At 45.0% G+C, this 21,237-nt stretch overlaps 1 long non-coding RNA gene across 2 annotated transcripts in view; it reads right to left on the reverse strand.

Moving 5' to 3' along the window:
• LOC126481161 (uncharacterized) overlaps positions 1-21,237 on the reverse strand; it is a 369,956-nt gene that overhangs the window by 27,609 nt on the left and 321,110 nt on the right. The gene's annotated exons all lie outside the window — the stretch shown is intronic.

The following is a 21,237-nucleotide window of genomic DNA, read 5'->3' on the forward strand; positions in this document are numbered from 1 at the left end:
GAGAACGCGATCGGCTGAGCACGTGTCATCTGCTAAAATGGACGATATATCAGGCGACAGCTGTAGACAGGTGCGTATCGGAGTAAAATAGGGGCACTCAAGTAAAAGGTGTCTTACCGTCCACAGCTGAGAGCAGTTGGGACAGAGTGGGGGAGGATCGCCGCTTAAAAGATGTCGATGGCTAAAAAGACAGTGCCCTATCCGGAGTCTAGTTAAAATTACCTCCTCCCGACGACGCGTTCGGGAGGAAGAGGTCCAAGCACAGGGAAGAGCTTTCACGTCCCGCAATTTATTATGGGGAAGTGTCGACCAATGTGAGTGCCATAAAAGAACAACACGACGACATAAAACACTCCGTACATCGGCGAAGGGAATCGTGCGAATAGCTGGCCGAAGAAGAGAGACTGCAGCCTTGGCCACTATATCGGCCGCCTCATTTCCAGATACCAACGTGTGCTGGGATCCAGAGGAACGCCACCGAGACGCCCCCCAAGTGGAGCAAGCGTAGGCAGTCCTGAATCCGGTGGACCAGAGGGTGGACAGGGTAGAGAGGTTGGAGACTGAGGAGAGCTGAGAGAATCTGAACAGATAACATACTGTATCCGCTGATGGCGACGGATGTAGTGGAGAGCCTGGAGAACAGCGTAAAGCTCCGCAGTATAAACTGAACACTGGTCGGGAAGCCGAAATCGATTTGGGGTGTCGCCAACAATATAGGCATACCCTACACCAAAACCATGTTTTTGAGCCATCAGTGTAAGTAAATGTGGCTTCCTTCATTTGTGCACAGAGAGCAGAAAATGCCCGAAGATAAAAAAGTGAAGGGGTACCATCCTTGGGAAACTGACAAAGGTCACGGAGCAGGCAGGTCCGGGGATGGAGCCAAGGCGGTGCTGTACCCCAAGTTGTCAAGAAAGTTTTAGGAAAGCGGAAGGAAAGAGAATGGAGCAGTTGACGGAAGCGGACTCCCAGTGGTAGTAGGGAGGAAGGGCGGCCTGGATACACTAAATCCAAGAGGCGTCGAAAAAATGTCATGGGCCGGATTAGCTGGCATGGAAGACAAATGGCTAGCATAACGACTTAGGACAGCTCGCCGATTGGATAGCGGAGGTTCAGCAGTCTCAGCATATAGACTTTCCACAGGGCCGGTGTAAAAAGCTCCAGACACTAAACGTAATCCACGGTGGTGGATAGAGTCGAGATGCCGAAGAATAGACGGCCGAGCAGAGGAGTAAACTATGCTTCCATAGTCCAATTTCGAGCGCACTAAGGCGCGATGGAGGCGGAGAAGGACCACTCGGTCCGCTCCCCAGGAGGTACCATTCAGGACACAGAGGGTGTTGAGGGATCGCAGACAGCGAGCCGAAAGATAGGAAACGTGGGAGGACCAGCACAGTTTTCTGTCAAACATAAGACCCAAGAATTTAGCGACGTCCGAAAACGGAAGGTTGACAGGTCCTAGATGTAAGGAAGGTGGAAGAAACTCCGTACGACGCCAAAAATTAACACAAACGGTCTTACTGGGAGAAAAGCGGAAGCCTGTTTCGATGCTCCAAGAGTGGAGGCGATCGAGACATCCTTGAAGACGTCGTTCAAGAAGGCTGGTCCGTTGAGAGCTGTAGTAGATCGCAAAATCGTCCACAAAGAGGAAGCCCAAGACATCAGGAAGGAGACAATCCATAATTGGATTTATGGCAATGGCAAACAGTACAACACTTATCACGGAGCCCTGGGGTACCCATTTTCTTGGGAGAAAGTAGAGGAGAGAGTAGTGTTCATCCGCACTTTAAATGTGCGATCTGCCATAAATTCGCGAAGAAAAAGGGGCAACCGACTGCGAAAGCCCCAAGAGAACAGTGTGCGGACGATGCCTGTCCTACAACAGGTATCGTATGCTTTCTCCAGATCAAAAAATATTGCTACTGTTTGGCGTTTCCGGAGAAAATTGTTCATGATATAAGTGGAGAGAGCAACAAGACGGTCAACTGCAGAACGATGCTTTCGGAAACCGCATTGGGCAGGTGTTAAAAGACTGCGGGAATCCAGCCACCAAGCTAAACGGCAATTCACCATACGCTCCAAAACCTTACATACACTACTCGTGAGAGAAATGGGGCGATAGCTAGAGGGGAGATGTTTGTCCTTTCCAGGTTTCGGAACAGGAACGACGATAGCTTCCCGCCATCGCCTGGGAAAAGTGCTGTCCGTCCAAATTCGATTATAAAGGCGAAGGAGGTAACGCAAACTATGGTATGATAAATGCAGCAACATCTGGATGTGGATACCATCCGGTCCTGGGGCGGAGGAGCGAGAAGAAGAGAGTGTAGGTCGGAGTTCCCTCATGGAGAAAACACTATTGAGCTTTCGCGATTTTGAGAGGAGAAAGCAAGAGGTCGCACTTCCGCTACACGTTTCTTCGGGAGAAACGCTGGGGGGTAATTTGAAGAGCTCGAAATCTCAGCAAAGTGTTGACCCAATGAGTTAGAAATTGCGGCGGGGTCCACTAATGTATCATGCGCGACAGTGAACCCAGAGACCGGGGAGAAACTAGGCGCGCCTGATAACCGTCGAATCCGACTCCAAACTTCCGAGGAGGGAGTGAAGGTGTTAAATGAGCTAGTAAAGGAGTCCCAGCTTGCCTTCTTGCTATCGCGGATGACGCGACGGCACCGCGCACGGAACTGCTTATAGCGGATACAGTTGGCCAAAGTAGGATGGTGTCTGAAAACGCGAAGAGCACGTCGCCACTCACGTATTGCGTCATGGCATGCCTCGTTCCACCAAGGAACTGGGGGGCGCCAGGGCAATTCGGAGGTGCGAGGTATTGAACGTTCCGCAGCTGTAAGAATAACGTCTGTAATATGAGTGACCTCATCGCCGACGCTAGGAAAGTGACGGTCATCGAATGTCGCTAGAGACGAAAAAAGTGTCCAATCGGCTTGGGCAAACTTCCGGCGTCTCGGGCGCATATATGGCAGTTGTGGCTGCAATCGAAGGACACGTGGAAAGTAGTCACTCGAATGTGTATCAGCAAGGGCGAACCATTCGAAGCGCCGAGCTAGCTGAACAGTACGGACCGAAAGGTCCAAATGAGAGAAATTTGTCGTGGAGGCAGACAAAAATGTAGGGTCCCCAGTGTTGAGGCAAACAAGATCCGCTTGGTGGAAGACGTCTAGCAATAGTGAGCCACGCGGACAAGGATGTGGAGATCCCCAAAGCGGGTGGTGGGCATTGAAGTCCCCAACCAGCAAATAGGGGGGGTGGAAACTGACCAAGAAGATGAAGGAGATCAGCTCGTGCCATTGGTGTGGACGATGGAATGTATACAGTACAAAGAGATAAGGTGTATCCAGAAAGGGAAAGACGGACAGCGACAGCTTGGAAGGAAGTGTTTAAGGGACTGGGTGATAATGGAGAGTATCATGGAGAAGAATCATGAGTTCTCCATGTGCTGGAGTGCCTTCAACAGAGGGGAGATCAAATCGGACTGACTGAAAATGGGGGAAAACAAAGTGGTCGTGGGGACATAGCTTTGTTTCCTGAAGACAGAAGATGACTGGCGAGTAGGATCGTAAGAGGATCGTCAATTCATCCCGATTGGCTCGAATGCCGCGGATATTCCAATGGATAATGGACATAGGGTGGACAGAAAATGGAAGAATGTGACCAAGGTTGCTGTCAACTCAACGACTGCTCAGAGCTTGCGACCGACAGCGTGGAACGGCACTCAGCCGAAGGCAGAAGATCCTGATCCATAGGTTGTTCAGGAGCAGCTCCTGCCACCAGCTATCGGCCGGTCGATCGGCCGCCAGCAGTGCGCCTCGGCGACACAGAAGATGGCCGAGGGCGGTTACCGCCAGGTGGTGCTGTAGATGAGACACGCCTTGGCGGAGAAGGAGAGGAACTGGATTTCTTATTAGCCTTCTTGGAAACATGATGTTTAGATGAAGGAAGAACCGATGGTTGTGAAGTTGGAGTATGTAAAAAATCTTCACGAGTATGCTCTTTTTTGGAAATCCGAGTGCGACTTTTGGGATCGAGATTTAGCTGAACCCGATGAAGGGTGAGCCATAGAGTGAGCAGGCGAAAGTGAGGAGGTTGAACGGGCGATCTTTGCACTGGCCGATCTGACGACCATGTCACTAAAGGTGAGATCACAAGTTTGCGTGGCCGCTTCCTTTGTTGACCGAGGAGAGGCAAGGACAGTGCTGTATTTTCCTGTCTGAGGCACAATGGGCTTTCGACTGGCGAATAATTTTCGAGCAGCAAAGGTCGACACCTTTTCCTTCACTCTGATTTCCTGAATGAGCTTTTCGTCTTTAAAAATGGGGTAATCTCGAGAGGAAGCAGCGTGGTCACCCATACAGTTGATGCAACGAGGGGATGGAGGTGGACAAGCACCCTCATGGGCATCCTTGCTACACGTAACACATTTGGCCGGGTTGGAACAGGACTGGCTGGTATGATTGAACCGCTCACACCGATAGCAATGCGTAGGGTTTGGGACTTAGGGGCGTACGAAAATTATCTCATAGCCCGCTTTTATGTTCGATGGGAGTTTGTCAAATGTCAAGAAGACAGTACGGGTTGGAATGATGTTCGTGTCAACCCTTTTCATTACTATGAACAGCCATTACGCTGTGGTCAGACAGGTAGTGTTAAATTTCCTCGTTGGACAATCCGACGAGGGAGTGTGTATAAACGACTCCACGTGAGGAATTTAAAGTGCGGTGTGCTTCCACCCGGACAGGGAAGGTGTGGACCAGTGAAGTATGCAGCAATTTTTGTGCCTGGAGGGCATTGACTGTTTCTAACAACAAGGTGCCATTCTGTAATCTGGAACAAGACTTTACAGGACCTGCAATTGCGTCGACACCTTTCTGAATAATGAAAGGGTTGACCGTGGAGAAGTCGTGACCTTCGTCAGACCGAGAAACAAGGAATTGTGGCTGAGACTCAGTGAACTCACGCTTGTGAGCAAACATAGTGGAAGATGAGGAAACCATTGCGGAAGAATCTCCCATGATTACCGGCGTCTCCGATGGCGCGCTCCTCCCTTGTGGGGGCCCTCTCTGAGGACACTCCCGCCTTAGGTGATTGTTCACACCTCAGGTCACACCTCCCGAGAAACGGACGGAGGGACCAATCGGCACTTTCGGAAGGTATCAGCTCGGGTAATCACCCCTCCCTGGGCCTGGCCGTTACCAGGGGGTACGTACGTGTCTTACCTGTCTACTCGGGGTGGGGAATTACGCGTTACCCTGTCACCTGCTACACACGAAAATGCGTGGGTTGGCCTTCAGACACGCACAGGAAGGAAAAAAGAGAAAAGGGAAAAACAAAGAAAGGGAAAGGAAAGAAGAGAGGTATCAAACGCCGCAGCGGAGAAAAGGGTAAAGAGAAGAGGTAAGGGAAAGAGAAGGACAAAGGAAGGATGAAGATGTGCAAGCAGAGAAAGCGAAGAATGTGTTACATTTTCGAGCGTCCGTCTCCGGACGTAGGCACAAAACATACTCCCAGAGAGGGAGGAAGGGAAGGAAAGAGTCTGCGGTGAGAGGAGGGGGGGCGAAAATGGGGGTTAGGGAAGGATGTGGAAAAGGAAGGTATGCAGCCCAGAAAGGAAGGAGGGCCACATTAGCTCGGGGTCCCGTGCTCGCTACGCACGTATCCACAAAAGAGTTGTGGACCCCCTGGGGGGGCAGGGGGGGGGGGAGGGAATGATTTAGTATCTCACCAGCGGATATACGGACATAGATGAGCTGGCTTGAGTCCCACTGCAGAGTAGTGCTTGAAAGCTATTGTGAACGGCGCACGTCACCTGTCATATGGACAGAATTGCTGACCCAGGTATTTCTTTGCTGGCGGCAGTAGGCAAGACCAGTCAGTTCTTATAGTGAGATTGACTAACGTGGACTTGGCTTTTGCATCGCACCAGGCTCTTGGTTTTGTAGGCTAGCTGTTACGGTCACTCGCGCTGGTAGTGCTTGAAAGCTATTGTGAACGGCGCACGTCACCTGTCATATGGACAGAATTGCTGACCCAGGTATTTCTTTGCTGGCGGCAGTAGGCAAGACCAGTCAGTTCTTATAGTGAGATTGACTAACGTGGACTTGGCTTTTGCATCGCACCAGGCTCTTGGTTTTGTAGGCTAGCTGTTACGGTCACTCGCGCTGGTGGCGTTTTGAACTTTTCTCTGTGCCTCTCTCTATGCAGTGTTTCCCCCGTCCTGCACGTCGAGTTTTTCTTTTACAGTGTTCAGTGCCCTGACTCCCGGGTCAAGCACCCACAGTCAGCTAGATTAGTAACGTCTATGGCGAACGCATAATTTTGCAGCATTGTCACGCATGTGCAGATACAAACCTCAGTTATGACAGTTGAAATGAAACTGTTACATTCAGCTAATTTCATTAATAGCTCTGTTCTTTATCATAAAGGGTTTTATCTGGGTCAGGTTACTTTAAATGCACACTTCCACTCAGCTAGTCACGGATTGATTGTAGCTCCAAAACGGTGCGTTTCCGACTGATGGTTACGTGGAAAATTTTGTTGCATTCGACGTGCCTTACCGTGCTCTCCATCTTTGTCAGGTATGTATTCATGCCTCCCGAGACACCTTTCGGAGCATTTCAAGTGATGTGTTTCGAAAACTTATTCAATTCTTCGTTGCTTTTAACGACGATGAGCCATTTGAGACTTGGTTATCCCCCATAATGAGCTATCACGTGTGCTTAGGTCCGGGCTTCGTGGTAGCCACATCAATGGGGCTGGAGATGATGTCCAATCCAGGCCTTTTGAAACTGTTCAGCAAGAAACTCATGCACCCGAATTATAAAGTGTATCCTGCAGTAATCACTCATGATCCATGATTCCTTTATCTTGGAGCTGAGGCTGAACCACGTTTACACCATGTCCTGTCGACATAAGAATTTGCATGTACTTAACCATACAAAAAGACTATTCGAAGGGAGTCTTAGTGACGTCTTGGCCCATAACGTGGACAGATTCTCTTTCCAAACCTTGCACGTAATGAAGATTTTCCTTAAATCAGAAAACCAGGTTCCTCCTGTGTGAACTGCGATACCTCGCACATTCATCATACAATAACACTCTTGAGCGAGACGCTTCACTTGGAAATTGCGCCAACGAAGTACGGCATGTTGAAACTGCTGTTCCTTGTCGTCGCCATCCACATTATTCACAAACATTGGTCCAAATACTTCAGTTTTCAAATCTTTTTAAATGAGGTCATGCAGTGTTGGCAGCGGTACTTTAAGTTCAATAGCTCTGTTGTGAATGTTTATCAATGGGGTCTGCTTAGTTGATTGAATAGTTGTGGCATACGTTTCGTGTCTTTTACGTCCACTATGGGGCTTCTCTTTGACGCAGTCTGCAAGAAAAGTACGTTTCTCCCAATGCAGCAGGGTTGCTTCACGAAGTGTGACCTTGTCGAAGCGATCTGCAAACGCCATCATTATCTCTGTCATTGCTCTGTCTGTGGACGTTCGTGCGACCCCCTGTTTATTTCCCCCAATTGTACAAAATCAGCAGGGGTATGGAGAACTTCTCGGACACACTGTCTATTCAGAAGGAAACTGTTTTGAAATTTCCACGCACAGGTTATAAATATTCAATGTGCGCCCCTCCTACTGCATGGCTAATATCTAAGCTGTAGCCGAACTCGTCCCACAGGTGAAAAATCTGATGTGTGTCGCTGAGTTATACCATTTCTCAAGTTTTTCCACGAACGTAAACTGTCTTTCGTAAAGTCTCTCAAGGAAAAAAAAATGACATTGCGTCAGATCACGTGATGTCCTCTGCGGTAGGCTTGTGCATTCCTTTGCAGAGCTATCCAGTTTGTTGAAATCACTTCAAGCAAGGGTTTATGCTTTTCCTAGTCAGTGGTTCAATGCCAAATTCGAGCCGAAACACCCTCTGCACTGAAATTTAGCTCATTACTTATGAATCAAGAACGCAGAAAATTTTATGCTGCATAGTAGCCATCTTACAACCAACACGAGCTGGCTGGCTGCTGGTGCGAAGACTAGTTGTCGTTGATAATTATCCGCAATCTTGCAGTGATAATGAGAACTTTAGACCCTTCTCTTCCTTAGCACTGTTTAAGTTATACATATCGAATTTATATTTCATTAAATAAAAATTTATTAAATTAGATCCAATTTTTTCAATAACCTTGTATGTAGTAGAATGTCAATATAACTCTTTGCTGTGGTTAAGGGAATGCGTCATTCACATGTTGACCTCCAGAAACGCCATAGTACTTTTTCAGTATAAAACTTAAATTACTATAATACGAAACTTTACCACTGAGGAGGGACATGCAAATCACTAAGACGACGAGCATATATATATATATATATATATATATATATATATATATATATATATATATATATATATATATATATTTATTCGAGGACTCTATGACGTTTGGTGGTGGTGGTGGTGGTGGTGGTGGTGGTGGTTAGTGTGTAACGTCCCGTCGACAACGAGGTCATTAGAGACGGAGCGCAAGCTCGGGTTAGGGAATGATTCGGAAGGAAATCGGCCGTGCCCTTTCAAAGGAACCATCCCGGCATTTGCCTGAAACGATTTAGGGAAATCACGGAAAACCTAAATCAAGATGGCTGGAGACGGGATTGAACCGTCGTCCTCCCGAATGCGAGTCCAGTGTGCTAACCACTCCGCCACCTCGCTCGGTATGACGTTTGGTAGGCTTCAAGAGAGCAAATTATTGATACAAATAATGTGAGCTATGATGAGGTCTAGATATCCAAAAGTAGAATGAATGATGCATCTGGTATCAACGGCGGCAGACCGTATAAGCAATGGGCGAATCAATCTGAGTGTGAAGGAGCTATGTGGCAGTTTTATCAGGCAAAACTAAGTGTTTGGCATAGATGTGAATCGTGACTTGGTTAGGTCATACAGTAGGGTCATATTCGACTCTTCTCTGAAATTCCATCTTCCTATCAGATACGTTTAAGAAATGACTATAGCGAGTTTAGGGATATGTCACAAAAACAGTTAGGGGCGCCACTGCTCCAGAAGAGATTTGGAAGGTGATTGACGAGTTTTCACAGGTCATAATTTATAGAAAACAGCTACAGAGATCTAATGGTAAAGCTCGACGGTGGTAATTGCAGGCGAGAACTTGCTATCACCAAACCTGGTCATGTGATGAGACAGTCAGGATTAAAGTGCAGGAACCAACCGAAGGATTTTTACTCTGACAAGTACTTCCAGTCTTCTAGTACTTGCAGGAAATTGAGCTTAGAGTGGCTGAAAATTGGAAATCCTGTTCGGGGCCGGTGGTGTCACAGCTTCACAACGGGAGCAAACTCCAGGTGTGTGTTCTGGCAAGGAAATGCGAATAACGAGTTGGTGAGAAACACTGACAGTTGGATCTGTGAAGCAAGTGATAGTGAAATGGGCTGGATACGTATCCACTTACCACAAAAGTGTAGGAGCCGAGAACAACGTAGGTCCCAAGCCAACACCACCATTGCTGGACAGATATATTGAAGGACAAGAGTAGAGGGTATTACTAACAGTTATCACACCCAATAATCCAAGAAGTAGGCAAAAAACTTGTCACAACCACATGCTAAAATCACTGAAGGACTTAATGACAATCTATGTAAGGCGAACTGCGAGATATTCACGACTCAACTAAGTTATATGGACCAGGATTTGTTGTAGAGGAAGCTGCTACAGATCTAACATTACAACTTGAAACAACTTTTAGTGATGTCTTAACAACCAGACTAAAAACGCCTTTTGTGCGCAGTCCATTACATTAAGGAAGATATTCATGGCACCTGGTGGTAGGACATACCAAAGGATTCTCAGAGTGGTAGTTAGGGCTAGGTTTCTGCAAAGATACCGAGGACCAACTGTCATAAGGATTGAATTGATAGGGTTAAAGGGACCTTGAGATCATCAGTCCCTACATCCTATATGCGGGAAGGTACGGATGATGAAAGAGTAAACAACGACAGATGTAAAAAGAATAAGAAGAATTAAAAAGATGGGAAGGGCAGCTATGGGCCCCTGGGTTGGAGCAGATGACACGGCACCCCTCCAATCTCTCAAGCGACCGACGAGGCCAATGTGCCCTTCCTCACAAAGAAGAGTAGAAAAAAAAGTCACAGATAAAACTTAAAAGCAGGTCAGCCACTATGGCGTTCTCTACTAACACCAGGGGCAGAGCATCAGCAAGTGGCCACATGTACCTCCTATTTGTTTCACACAGATACCACATGTTATGCCTCTTGCGTTCCGTTTTGGAAGTTTTGACTTTTGAATTCCTTAATTGTAACATAGTTAAGACCCGTTTACTTTTTGTTTTCATTTCTGTGAGAGGGCTATGCGGCATCTCACCTGCTCTCACTGTTCATTACAATATATGTGATGTAAGAATATATTACCATAGCAAGTAAATATGATGAATAGTGAGAATAGGCTATGATTGACGTAAGACCAGGTAAAGCTGTCCTCAATTCAAAAGTTGATTTGAACATCACAATTTTCTAGGCATGGTCCCATTGTAAGTTTTAACTGACTAATCCAGTCAGTTATACAGTGACCTATAATAAGTGTGGTTCTTCAATCTGCAATACAGTTTGTAAAAATGCCTGACCACATGTTCGTTGGGAGACCACTTTACGGTCGCCGTCGTACTTGACAGGCACCACAAGGGCGCCAACAATGCACTCAGTGCCGTGCAGCACTGTGAAGTTATCGTATTCTCCACAGCTCATCAGCTCAAATGGTAATCGAACTACACTCTGGAGTAATTGAACTAGCGAGCACTTCTGCTCTCACGACGAACGGAAAACTTCAGGGTAATATTCTTTTGTTGTAGCTAGTCTGATCTCTATGTTTTCAAGTGAATTCCCGTCGTGGTTGTCATTTCCACTGTCTTCCTTCCATTAGTCCCTCGATCAGAATGAACTTCTGTGAACGACGGAATAGTTGCCTAAGCGTGTTATTTCTCCTCTCCGAGCAGGCTGCTCGCATATTTTAATTTAGTAGCGTGGTGTTTTTGTTGCACTTCGCTCATTTACCTAACCTCCACAAAGCTCCTACCTGGTCTACGAACAAGAAAAGCAATAAAATTGTACTGTACGTGCCGAGTATGTACCTGAACTAGTGTCTGTTGATCTGCTGTGTACATGTCCCTCGCTTCCTCTTTAGGTTCGCTGGCTGAATGAATAAGATCAATGCAAATAACTGCGTTGTATTTTCATGATATTAAGCCACAAAGACTGCCATCAAGTGATTACTAAACTACAATTATGCTTTTATAATTTAGAGTTCTTGATACAAATCGTGATCTTTATCAATTCTTTTTAGTTTCACTTCACTAAATCTACACACCCTCATTACCAGTCAACATATCGAACTCACGATCTTCCATTAGAAACTTCAACAAAAATTTCTGTTAACGGTCAAATGTTCAGGACTATTCAGTAGTTAGGTTTCCTCGTCAAAATATTACACGGTTCCTTACTCGTCAGAGAGCTACCTACACTCCGCAACGGAATTAGAAGATCACTTTTTCGTAATCCAGTAATCGTCTTTCATTGCGATACATAAGTTCGAGATTTCCTTCAAACACGCCTGTAACCTTCCTCAGTAATTGTGGGAAAGCTTGGCGCGCTGAGACGTCACCCTCCGGCTCGACGATGCTTCAAGCAGCAAGGTGGCGTCACATGTGAAAAAAAGACCAGAGCTCAGAAGTTCATGTGACGTGTAAAGTGGATTAATGATGCCATATTGGCACCAAATTTCGTCACAATTCTAACGAACGCCACCGTGGCTCACAATCTACACGATAAGACTCAGGGGGCAGTTTAAAGGATGTATGATGGACATGAAAAGAAACAACCCCTGAGAATTTTAAAAACGTGCCTTTACACAGAAAATTTAAGTAGCTCAAGAAGTCTGCAGGTAGGCAACCTCTAGACAAACCACCGACGCCAGTTCCCTGCCTCCAGTCACCTGGCAGTATTTCGCAGATTCTCTCTGTAAAGGCACATTTTTAAAATTGTCAACAAATGCGAGTGGGTGTCAGCTAGAGTTTTGGCGAACTGGCGCGGGACTTAAAAGGGCTCTCTGCCGCTTAACTCGCGCATGTATCAATGTCGCACCCTCCACGATCAAGCCATAGGAAGTCACAAAACAGGAACACTGAAAAAAGTGTAAGGACACTTTGCTGCTTCAGCTCGCGTTCAGATTTCGTCGAATGGTTTAGAACTGTCCCTAGTGGTTCCAGCCAATACGCTGGAGCAAAAATTGCAGTCACACTCCGCTCCAAAGGGGTCAGATCGTGTTTAATGGGGATGTAGCACCACCACTTCGTTAGAGGAAAGGTTGAAACGTCCAATGGTGTCAGCTGCGTCAAAGGTTATCAAAAACATTTTCCTGTTGCTCATCGCATTGCAAAGTGTCGTTTTTGAGCGATATGTGTGGGAATTCACGTTCCAAGGAAAGGGGTGGTTTCATTGACGCACTTTACGCCTTTCCTGATGCCTTTTCGTGTCGATTTTGAGAGGCGGCTTGTATGATTTTTTTTCTTCGGCTACCCATAACAAAACCGCTTGATTTCAACGCCGGGCTTCGCGTTTCTGAGCTCCATCGACAAGGTGTCAAAAAAAGGTGAAATCTGGGTAAGAGGTGCTGTGACAACGTTCGCATCGTGTGACATGTCCACGGTGGCGTTGGGCAGAATTTTGGTGAAATTTGGTGTCAATGTCACATCAATCTACTTTACACGTCATATGAACGTCTGAGGTCTGACCTTTTTAGAATGTGTCGCTACCTTGCTGTTTGAAGCGTCGTTGAACCAGAGGGAAATATCACAGGGCGCCATGATTTTTCACTTTTACAGAGGAAGGTTATATGCACCTTTGGGCCAAATTTTAAACTTGTGTGTCGCCGTAGTAGACGGTTGCAGGATTTCGAAAAATAGTCCTTTAATTCTGTTGCACAGTGTAGATTACTAAACCCAGTACACAGTGCAAGGACCCAGTCGAAGGGTGCCTATCTAACGGCTTCCAGGGGAAACAAAAATCTGGTTTTCAATATTCCACATAAATTCTGAAAAAATTTAAAATTTGAAAATACTGTCAATATACTCATTAGGAGGTGTAATCTTATGTTAAAGAATTAACACAATAAAACAAGAATTACCGTCAGGAGCTCTGCATATACACAGATGTCAAAAGTCATGGGATAACTCCTAACATAGTGTCGGACATTCGTTTGCCCGGCAATGAACAGCAACTCTGCGTGGCATGGACTCAACAAGGCGTTGCAATTCCCCTGCAGAAATACTGAGCCATGCTGCCTCTATATCCGTCCATAATTGCGAAATATTATATATATATATATATATATATATATATATATATATATATATATATATATATATATGTGTGTGTGTGTGTGTGTGTGTGTGTGTGTGTGTGTGTGTGTGTGTGTGTGTGTGTCGGACGATCTGGGCGGCCAAATAATTCGCTCTAATCGTCCAGAATGTTGTTCAAACCAATAGCGAACAACTGTGGCCCGGTGACAAGACGCATTGTCGTCCATAAAAATGCCTTCGCTGTTTGGGAACAGGAAGCCCATGGGTGACTGCAAATGGTCTCCAAGTAGCCGAACAATCATTTCCAGTCCATGATCGGTTCAGTTACACCAGAGGACCCAGTCCACCCCATCTAAACACAGCACACATCCTTAAGGAGCCACCGTTAGCTTGTAAAAGTGCCTTGTTGACAACTTGGGTCTATGGCTTCGTGGGGTCTGCGCCACACACTCTCATCAGCTCTTACCAACTGACACCGGGGACTCACTTGACCAGGCCATGGTTTTCCACTAGACTAGTGTCCAACCAATATGGCCAAGAGCGTAGGAGAGACGCCACAGGCGATGTGTTGATAGAAAAGGCACTCGCGTCGGTCGCTTGCTGCCATAACCTGTTAACGCCAAATTTCGCCGAATTGTCGTAACGGATGCGTTCGTAATATGTCATATTACTGAGGTTCTTTCAAGCACTGCTGCTTGTCTGTTAGCACTGACAACGCTAAGCAGACAACTGCTCTTGGTCGTTAGGCCGTTGGTCACTGCGTTGTCACTGGTGAAAGGTAATGCCAGGAATTTCGTATTTTCGGCACACACTTGATACTATGGATCTCTGAGTAATTCCCTATCGGTTTCCGAAATGGAATGTCCCATGCGTCGCTCCAGCTACAATTTCACGTTCAAAGTCTTAATTCACATCGTGCGTCCATAATCATGTTGGAAACCATTTCACAGGGAATCACTTGACTACAAATGACAGCTCCGCCAGTACACTGTCCTTTTATACCTTGTGTACGCGATACTACCGCCAGTTGTGCATGTGCATGTCACCATCCCATGACTTTTCTCAGTGTGTACTCTCTTCCATCACACTTCATCAAAATACACGAGTGAACAATTTCTCAAAAGTTCCACAGTAACTTGAGACTGAGCCATCCTCTACGTAAACTAACCTAGACTACATGATAATTCGCTCGCATTGTCAATCCGTAGTCCCCAGAACGCTGAACGGCACTGTTTCTAGCTGGCTGAGAAACTACGGCCAGTTGGAGTGGTTGTTGGTTTCATATAACTGATACTCCCCCTGCTGAATCAATCACAAGCCTTTAATTTTCTTTCAAATTCTGACCACTATCGACTCACGGAAAGCCAGATAACCTTTAAATAATATCTTTACATCCATATGAAGGATTGAATCAGATATTAATTCCTCGATACAAATACCGGCCACTTTACAAAATTTTATCATGCAGTGATAGTGACAGCATTTTGTTCGATGAAAGGATACGCAACAAAAACTCTAATGAACTTATGTTCAGAAACGCATGGTTTCCATGCTAGAGACAATTTATTCAATCCTACATTGTTACAGAGATAGAGGTTTAACACGCGCTGTAGCACGCAGCCACAGTTACAGCAAGTGTTGAAAATGGTTTCAATGTGTCTCAACGCATGCGTATACGCGCCGTAGCATGTTCTCTCTTACACCTTCACATAAGCCAGGCTGCATCCAAACAGTGTCAAAGGCAGCATGAATATGCTGCTCTAGTGTCTCCACAGCCGGAATGGGCTCTGCATACACGATACCTTTGAGACGGCCCTGCAACCTGATATCGCGCGGGATGAGATCCGATGAACGAGCAGGCCATGCAACTGGACCCCCCCCTCCTCCCCCCGTTCGATCCATCGACCAGGGAAGACACGATTAGATGGCGATTAACGGCGAAGTAGGTTGCAGCGCCATCATGTAGCAGCCATATAACCCTTCGTAGCACCAGTGGACTTCTTCCAGCAGGGAAGGCAAAGTCATCCGCAAGAAACATCGATAGTTCAACTTGCTAGGGTATGTGGAGGGAAGATTGGTCCCAAAATTATCCCGGCCCACACATCCAGATGCTGATGATTCCTGTTACCATACCATGGAGGTTCTGCACACTATTCCACAGATGACAGTTATGAAAGTTTAAGATATCACCCCGCGTATAGGATGGATGAAAAAATCCCAGTATCGTGGTTGCCTGATGAATCAGTGACAAAACTGCTCCCGTAGTGGAAAGTCTGTCGCTAGTAAGCCCTACAGCCGCTGTAAGTGATAAGCGTAGTAACAATTGTCATAGAGAATGTTCCACACGGTCGTCTGGCTTATCCTGTACAGGAGGGGCAACTTCCTGGTTCTGACGCGGCGGTCGCCTTCCACAATGTTAATCACATTTTTTTTCAAGTCTGGTGTCCAAACATTTCGCATTTCGCGTACGTCCTTCATGATTTCCTGCTTCCTGAAACGACCCTGCCTCAGACGAACGGCGAAACACTGTTGCAAACACTAAATGCTGTGGTGGTTGTCGGCGGGGATAAGTCTCCTGATACAACCCTGCTGCCGGTTGTTATTTCCCTTTACGTAAGTAAACACTATGTCGGCAAGCTCTAGATTCAAATACGGAACCATTGTATACAACGCTGTATCACATCCACTATAAGGTGAGTCAGTAAGGGAAGTGAATCGGACAACATTACCAGTTACTACGGCAGGAGAGGCCGCTAGGGCGTGACGCATGAGGAACAGTACCATCCTGTAGGAGGAATCCATGCATACTGTAACTGTGGCTTCGTGGTACAGGGCGTGTTAGACTGCAGTCTATGTAACAAAGCATAATTGAGTTGAGCGGTTCTAGGCGCTTCAGTCTGGAACCGCGCGACTGCTGCGGTCGCAGGTTCGAATCCTGTCTCGGGCATGGATGTGTGTGATGTCCTTAGGTTAGTTAGGTTTAAGTAGTTCTAAGTTCTAGGAGACTGATGACCTCAGATGTTGAGTCCCATAGTGCTCAGAGCCATTCAACCACGATTGAATTAATGGGCTCTACCTTGGAAACAATGTACTCCCAGACATAAGTTCATTAGACCTTTTTTGTTCCGTATCCTCTCATCGATCAATCCCTATAGTTTGCGCCGGTGGGAAAAAATCGTCCTTATATATATAAGCTCGTGATTCATTCCACAACGCATTCTGCCAACGTGACAACTACTTATTAAAACCAAAAATAAATTTGAACAGAAAAAATTGTTACAATTTCATCTACATAGATAATCTGCAAATCACGTTTATGTGCCTGGCAGAGGGTTCATCGAACCACCTTCGCAATTCTCTATTACTCCAATATCGTATAGCACGCGGAAGGAACGAACCCCTATATCTTCCCGTACGAACTCTGATTTTCGGTATTTTATCGTGGTGATCGTTTCTCCCTATGTAGGTAGGTGTCAAAATAATTTCGCATTCGGAGGAGAAAATTGGTGATTGGAATTTCGTGAGAAGATTCCGTCGCAACGAAAGAACCTTTCTTTTAATGATGTCCAGCCCAAATCCTGTATCATTTCAGTGACACTCTCCCCCATATTTCGCGGTAACACAAAATGTGCTGTCCTTTAAACTTTTTCGATGTACGTCAGTCCTATCTGGTAAGGATCCCACACCGCGCAGCAGCATTCTAAAAGCGGACGGACAAGCGTAGTGCACGCAGTCTCCTAAGTAGGTCTGTTACATTTCCTAAGTGTCCTTCCAATAAAACGCAGTCTTTGGTTAGCCTTCCCCACAACATTTTCTGTGTGTTCCTTCTAATTTAAGTTGTTTGTAATTGTAATTCCTAGGTATTTAGTTGAATTTACGGCCTCTAGATTTGACTGATTGATACTGATGTTTAAAAGCCACGTTTTGACTTTTTTAGCTAGGTTTTTTATATACATAGACAGCATCAGACCAAGGTTCCTTAGGCAAGACCGAAAACTTCGAGTCTGGAATAAATTAATTTATATATATCATGAAGTATTAAAGTTATCAACTTGAGACTTAAATGGGAACTATTACTGTTTGAAAGTGTGCCTAACGTTTTATTACAATCGATTTATTGAAACAGAAACATGAAAGCCTCAGTTTGGTCAATAGTTTATTGGTATATGTTCTAGCGATTCGACATGTACTCATGCAGCAACACTTCGTATGGAGCACTCATAGCGTGACATTTTTCTTTGGCATCTCCAAACAGCATCATTCACAAGCGATCAGTACCGTAATACATCTCTGCGCTGCTTTTTCTCAGTAGGTCATTTGATGCTGTCTGTCCACGGTATTGTCGAGCAGCATTCTCATGAATTTGAAGGCTTCTTTCTTACCTTGTGCTATTTCTCATTACGTGTCCTGTCCTTGTTTTCCAGGGTATGTGCTGAAGGGTCTGATGCTACCCGTTACGAATTCCTCTCCTGCGCCAACCTCTTCATCTACGACTAGCATATGCATCCAACGTGCTCCATTACTTGCTGGGTATATTCCAATCTCCCTCTAGAGCTTTATGCTCTACGACTGCCTCCAGCACCACTGAAATATTACCTTGATGTTTTCATCCATGTTGTCATACTCTCCATTCTTGTCAATGTCTTCCACACGTTCCTCTCTTTGCCGGAGAACCACCTCGTTTCTTATCTTTTCACATTTTTCGACATACTTCTCTAGCACCACATGTGCTCTATTTTTTAACAAAAATTGAAATATTTTCAAGCTGAAACTATTTTGGGAGACTGTGCAATCTACACTAAACTATCACCAAGCTGTGGAGCGCTCTGAACTAAGTATTATCAGTAACGACCTGAACAATAACAGCTTCAAAAAGTACATCAATAAAGACAGACATTCTACTTACCAGAAACAGTACGTATGAATTTAGAATGAGGAAGAAGGGAAGCAGAAGACGGTTTGAAAATGAATTGGAGAGCGGAGGCCAGTTTGTGTGGTCTGTGACCAACGCAAACAGAACGCACATGATGTAAACTAGGGTAAAGGAGTTAATAGCCTAGCAGCACGTGCAGTCGCTACTGTGTTAACAGTTTCCATCAAGAGTGCCGCGCCGTACTGTTTACTGGGAGACTTGTGTAAACCAGACGTTATCAGTAGCTAACTCGTTGCAGTATGAGGGACTTCAAACAGCAAATGGAACTCTAATTACGTGTGAAACAGATCTGACTCGATTTTAGGAACGGAAACTTTCTAGAATTATCTCTGTCTTACGATCTTCGTCATTCAAATTAGGCTGAGCTATGGGAGTTGGAAAAGCTTTAAAACTGCAACTCGCAAAGAGATGTCATCTAATTTCGGTAGAGACCTTGCAGCAGACGTTTTCCATGATTTCCTTACATCACTGACGCCCGCGTAGCCGCACTTTAGCACGCCGCTTTCGGGTTTCCGGAGGCATGCCAACCCCGGAGTTTCGACCGCGGCCGGCCAGTATAAACGCTGTTTTTGTGCGTTTTGCCACATCCGACTACATGAATACCGCGCTTGTCCCCATGCCGCTTCTCCATTACACGAGTCGCAGACATTTGGAAAACGTTCGCATTCTTTCGCTTGGGATAATATTGAAATATTTTCAAGCCAAAATTGTGAGACTGTGCAACGTAATTGCGATCTACACTAAATTACCACCGAGCTGCGGAACGCTCTAAACCAACCAGTATCAGCAACGATCACAATAATAACATGAATAAAGGCAGACATTCTACTTACCAGAAAAGGTATACACAAATTCAATCCTGGGAGGGAGCTGGGGCGGATGGGGGTGGGGCGAAGGAGTTCAAATTCATTAATTAAGATGCGGACCATGTGAAGATACGGGATGAAGGCGAGGAAAACGACAACTGGCGAGTACTATGATGGTACGTTGAAGGAGGCCAAAATCGGTTCCTTCCTCCACTATAATCAAACGCCGTTAGCTAGTTGGTTAGTTACATGTTCCACAGATCATTTGAACGATTCTTTTATCGAAATGACGCGGATCGAATGAGTTTATAGGACATGTCTACACGATTAGTGTTAACATTAATGAATACATTGTTGTAGTCCTCATGCAACTGCACTGAAACAGGTTTTCCAGTTTGTGCTCCTATGACAGACATAGGAACAAATATGCTAGCCTTACCTTGTTCTCTTTATTTCTGGTGCTAATTACAGAATCTCTAGAACAAAGTTATCAGCGTCATTAAATTTCAGGTCGAAATTAGTAGTGCCCAAAGAAAATTAGTCTAATTTAACCCTAAATTACTAAACCCTCGTACAACTTACGATTGCGGTTGGTACCAACTCGCGGTTCCCGCCTATCTTGTATCGTTAGTTTAGGGTGGAAACAAGACACCTTATAACTAAGTAACTACTGCATAAACTATATATTGTGACTAACATTGAATAAAATATGGAGTAGTAAAATTTACGACGCTTTAGTAAAAATTCAATTTTTCCGCCATGTAGTGTTCTAGGGTTAAAATGTTATATTACACAGCATATTCTCTTCTGTAACATCACTAGATCTTCGACTTTATGACCAGGGGAAAAATGGTGGTTGCTGAAGAGAAGTTATTAAGGACAGCAAATAAATGGACGATGGAACAGACTGGAGTGGCAGACGTAAATATGGTTATAATGAAAATGAAGTGAGTACACCAGGCGGATGGATAGTAGGTGAGCCAGGAAAGCTAGTTCCTGTATCCCAACAGCCGATAAAGGGACTGGCATGACAAGTTAATGCAAGGTGGGCAGATCTTCGGAATCATGCATGGCCAACATGGGTTCGTACAACGGACAAACGAAATGTATGCAAAAGTCTACGATGAGGTCCTTGTCTAGCATGGACGTCTAATGTCTACTGCTATCTCCACTAAAACGGTGTATGAAGGATGATAAAGTACAAACCTGTTTGTCAGCTCTTACTAAAATTAAAGTAGGAGCCGGTGCCAGTGGTATTTCATTTAGATGAAGCAGTCTTCAACTACTCGGTATTGTCTTAGGCAGTGAAGCTATGGACAGCTTAATAATAAAATCCATCTTCTTCCTTTACTGGATTTTCAATAGCGTTTTTACTTTATCAACGTACTTCTTGAAGTCACAGCATCATGAGGATGTCAGTTATGTTACGACCTTCATTGCAATGTCAACACGCCATAAACGCCTGTCCGGTATTTCGCTGTTTTCTGCATTATACTAAACAATCTAGTGAATCAGATGTGGTTCACAGATCATATAAAGACGACAGTGTACATTCACAAATTAAAAACGCCATTGAAAAGTCACTAATGGAATATTATTAAGTTGCCCATTCATTGCACTGTCCTGTTTATACATAGAACGGTCAGTGATATGTAGTTTTGGTGGTCAAATAAGCGGAGAGAAAAAAGGCCGCCCTAGAAATTACATAATGGATTTTTGCCCAAATTTTCATAGCTAAATGACGAGCGAGAAATTGACATAACGCGTATCAAATTGATCAGAGTCAGGTCTAGCTTTACATAAAAGGTTTTAAATGATCGAAAGTAACCAGAGTAGTTAAAAAATGCTTTGTGGAATATTTCAATTTGCCCCAAATCACTAACAGTTGGTACTAGCTGCGTAACTGAAGTGTGAAAAAATCGCAGTACAAATTTGAACTTCTCTCCTTCCTCTTGATCTATATACACTTAAAAATAACAAAACACCGATTCCTATTTATAAAATTGAAAAAAGGAATCAAATGTTCTGTGAAGTGATTTATGTAAAAGCAAGAAATAAAACAACCATTTGAAGTGGCTTTGAATGGTGCTCGAAATCGTCTACAGCAA

This window comes from Schistocerca serialis, chromosome 5 (assembly GCF_023864345.2).
Source record: "Schistocerca serialis cubense isolate TAMUIC-IGC-003099 chromosome 5, iqSchSeri2.2, whole genome shotgun sequence".
In the NCBI taxonomy this organism is placed as follows: Eukaryota; Metazoa; Arthropoda; class Insecta; order Orthoptera; family Acrididae; genus Schistocerca; species Schistocerca serialis.